Source organism: Terrapene carolina, unplaced genomic scaffold (assembly GCF_002925995.2).
Source record: "Terrapene carolina triunguis isolate 2854851 unplaced genomic scaffold, T_m_triunguis-2.0 Scaffold51729, whole genome shotgun sequence".
In the NCBI taxonomy this organism is placed as follows: Eukaryota; Metazoa; Chordata; order Testudines; family Emydidae; genus Terrapene; species Terrapene triunguis.
In genome coordinates, this window is record NW_020716080.1 from 4,061 (window position 1) to 8,120 (window position 4,060).

Consider the following 4,060-nt stretch of genomic DNA (forward strand, 5'->3'; position numbering starts at 1 on the left):
CTAAGTATTATCTAGACCAGGGGTCGGCAACCTTTCAGAAGTGGTGTGCTGAGTCTTCATTTATACACTCTAATTTAAGGCTTCGCGTGCCGGTAATACATTTTAACGTTTTTAGAAGGTCTCTCTATAAGTCTATAATATATAACCAAACTACTGTTATATGTAAAGTAAACAAGGTTTTCAAAATGTTTCAGAAGCTTCATTTAAAATTAAATTAAAATGCAGATCTTATCAGTTTAGTGTGATCCTTGCCCTTGCTTTTCCTTGCTGAGTTTTCCAATGTCTGGCCCGGATTTGGATACTTTAAGTTGCACACAGGCTTCTGAGTGATCACTTGCTAACCGGCTCCGAGAGGGACAGAGGACGGATTTCATGTGTGAAAATACCTGCTCACACATGAAATCCAAATTTCAGGATCCAAATGCTGAAAGCATTGCAAATGCAATTTTCTTCAAACAGTTACATTTCACTGGCAGGGACGTCCAGCAGGTCACAATAGAGGCCCCATGATCTCTCTCGGTAGCTTCAAGTGCGCTCCACAGATCCACAAACTTTGATGTCCACAATTCTGAGCTTTTTAACTGAATGAGCTGCATTTCGAAATCTTCAACACCCATCCACTGAAATACAGACCAATCCAAGTCACTTTAGTTGAACTTTACAGGTTTAATTAGAAAAGAAAGCAATGGGCAAATTGCTGGAAATCTTGAAATCTGTCAGAAAATTCTGATTCCGGTTCTTGCATGTACTTTCCAATCTCATCGACGCTGACAGTGCAACATGTCGATAGCTCTTTTATGAGTTGGAAGTAGCGGAAAGTAGAAGTTTGAATATCCCTGGAAAAAACTGCTAGTTTCACAACAAATGCCTTCCAAGCTTCATAAAGAACCAGAACTGTTTGCCCTGCACCTGGAGAGAGAGGTTGAGTTCGTTTAGGTGAGCGGTGATATCAGTTAGAAACATGAGCTTACACAGCCATTTGTCATCATCCAGTTCAGGGTAGTTTTGTTCTTTTTCCGACAAAAAGGCCTTGATTGCATCAAAACAGTTTACAGAGCGCACCAAAACCTTGCCACGACTTAGCCACCGAATGTTGCTGTGAAGTGGAATGTCGTTATAAGCACTGTCCATCTCTTCTAGCAGTGCTTGAACCTGTCTGTGAGTCAAAGCAGATTGAGCAACAAGGAAATTCACACCACTGTATTCAGGGCCGGCTCTGGCTTTTTTGCCAGGGGGGGGCGGCCGGAGCCCCTGGGGGAGGGCGGCGAGCCCCGGCGGCGGCTCCGGTCTCCCCCCCGGCAGCCAGAGCGCCGGGGGCAGGGCCGCGAGCCCCGGCGGGTGCTCGGCTCTCCCCCCCCCGGCGGCCAGAGCGCCGGGGGCAGGGCGGCGAGAGGGCGGCGAGCCCCGGTTGGGGCTCGGCTCGGCTCTCCCCCCGGCAGCCAGAGCGCCGCGCCGCCCCCCTCCAGGTGCCGCCCCAAGCACCAGCTTGGGTGCTTGGTGCCTGGAGCCGGCCCTGACTGTATTCATCACATTATTAAGCTCTGAATTAGAAATTTTAGCACACAGGTTTTCTTGATGGATGATACAGTGAAATTTGACTGTCGGATGGCCAATTTGATCTTCAAGTAACTTTACAAATCCCTTCTGTTTTCCGACCATGGCAGGAGCACCATCTGTTGTCACACAAAATATTTTTCTGATGTCAACTTCTCATTCTTCAAAATGGTTTACAAAACTTTCCAGTATATCTTCCCCCTTTGTTGTGCCATGCAGGGGTTTTAGGCAACAAAGTTCCTCTTGGATTTCATCAGAAGCACAATATCTTGCAACAACTGCCAAATGTGGAACGTCGTTTATATCCACGCTCTCATCAACTGCAACACTAAACACTGCTGTGTCTTTCAATGCAGTCGTCTGCTTTTCCTTACTGTTTTCTGCCATTTCATTTATGCGTCTCTCAACTGTCCTGGCAGAGATGGGCAGTTCTTTTATTCTAGATATGATTGTATCTTTATTTGGCAAATCATTGAACAAAATCTCCGAACTGCTGAGAAAAACTTCTTTTATATATTCCCCATCTGTAAACGGCTTTCCGTTTTTTGCAATGCACTGTGCAATCTTGTAACCTCCTTCTGTAGCTTGATTTTTACTTACACTTAAGCTTTTAAAAACACTGCTTTGCTTCTCGTAGGCTGCTACTGCCTTTTTGATCGATTCTGTCTTGTCTGCTTCGTCAAGAAAGGTTTTCTCGTGCTTCATTTCAAAATGTCGTCGAACACTTGATGAGCGACAAACAACACTTTCATAACAGACAGCACAAATAGCACGCTCCTTCTTTTCAAGAAATCCAAATGCGTCTGTCCAAACAGGCTGAAATGATCGGACATCTGGCTTTGCTTTCTTAGGAGCTGCCATTTTGTCAAATGTTCCCTTCAACTCTCAGTGGGGAAAAACATGGCGCTAGAAGGCAGGCACAAGGTCAAACGCAGCGTGGTCTGATCTAAGCAATTTTAAGATGGGGGTGCTGAGCTGCACCCCCTCTTGCCTGTGTGCAACCCTCACTGTCTCAGGCTGGGGACAGCGGGGAGGCTGCAGAGCACTGATCCAAGGCCAGGAGCAGAGCCCAGGCCGGCCTGCTGGGACTCCAGGCCGGAAAGCAGGCTGAGCAAGGCTGGCGATCCAGACCCCGGCTGGCAGGAGGTCGGCAGCTGAGGTGAGTGGAGCGGGCGGCTGGTAGGGCTGAGTAGGGCCGGAGGCCTGGACCCTGTCTGGCAGGGGGCCTGCGCTCAGGGGCGGCTCTAGCTTTTTTGCCGCCCCAAGCACGGCAGGCAGGCTGCCTTCGGCGGTACCTGCCGCCGAATTGCCGCTGAAACCGCGGGACCGGCGGACCTCCCGCAGGCAAGCCGCTGAAGGCAGCCTGACTGCCGCCCTCACAGCGACCGGCAGCCCGCCCCCCGCGGTTTGCAGCCCCAGGCACGCGCTTGCTGCGCTGGTGCCTGGAGCCACCGCTGCCTGCGCTGGAACTCCAACCGGAAGCAAGATGAGTGGGGCTGCGGCCGGGGGGGACCCCGGCTGGCAAGGGGCCAGCAGCCAGAACCCCAGAGCAGCGACTGAGTGGCTCAGCCCACCGCCGCTCTGGGGTTTCCGCTGCCGGTTCCTGCCAACCGGGGTCTCAGCCCGCTGCCAGCCTGGGGTTCCTTCCCCCAGGCCAGCAGCGGGCACTGAGTGGGACCGGCAGTGGGACCCCGGCTGGCAAGGGGCCAGCAGCCGGAACCCCAGAGCAGCGACTGAGCGGCTCAGCCCGCGCCGCGTGCCATCAAAAATTGGCTCGCGTGCCACCTTTGGCACGCGTGCCGTAGGTTGCCGACCCCTGACCTAGACCATCCTGGACATTCTCCGTAACTCACAAAGTAGCTGGCACACGAAGGCTGACCCACAATCTGATGGGATTTCTTTTGGAAAGCCCAGCTGCTGAATATGGAGAACAATGAATCTGCAATTGTTCCAGCCTCCACAGGTTCAGTGGTTTGAGCACTGGCCTGCTAAACTCAGGGTTGTGAGTTCAATCCTTGAGGGGGCCACTTAGGGATCTGGGGCAAAAATCTGTCTGGGGATTGGTCCTGCTTTGAGCAAGGGGTTGGACTAGATGACCTCCTGAGGTCCCTTCCAACCCTGATATTCTATGATTGATTTGATAAAGCTGTGATGGGATCCCCGGCGTGCAGCCTGGGACTGTGGGACCACTGTGCCCTCCTGAACCCTCTCCAGCCTGGGCTGTCCCTCACAATGCTTTGCTAGTGACAAGCAGCAAACCCTTCCAGGCGCTGTGATCACTCAGCACAACAGCATGTGGAGCCCCACACCCAGCTAACTTGCATTAATGGTCCCAGAGCCACTCATGAATCACACAGAGAAAGGCACCAGCCAAATCCCCCCAGCTCCCGCACTGCGCCCCAGGAAGGTACCGTCTTGCGCTGCTCAAGATGGGCAGTTCAGATTTATTAATTGGTTCACCACTTCATCAATGGAAAATGAACAGAAACCAGCCTTTGCAAAACCT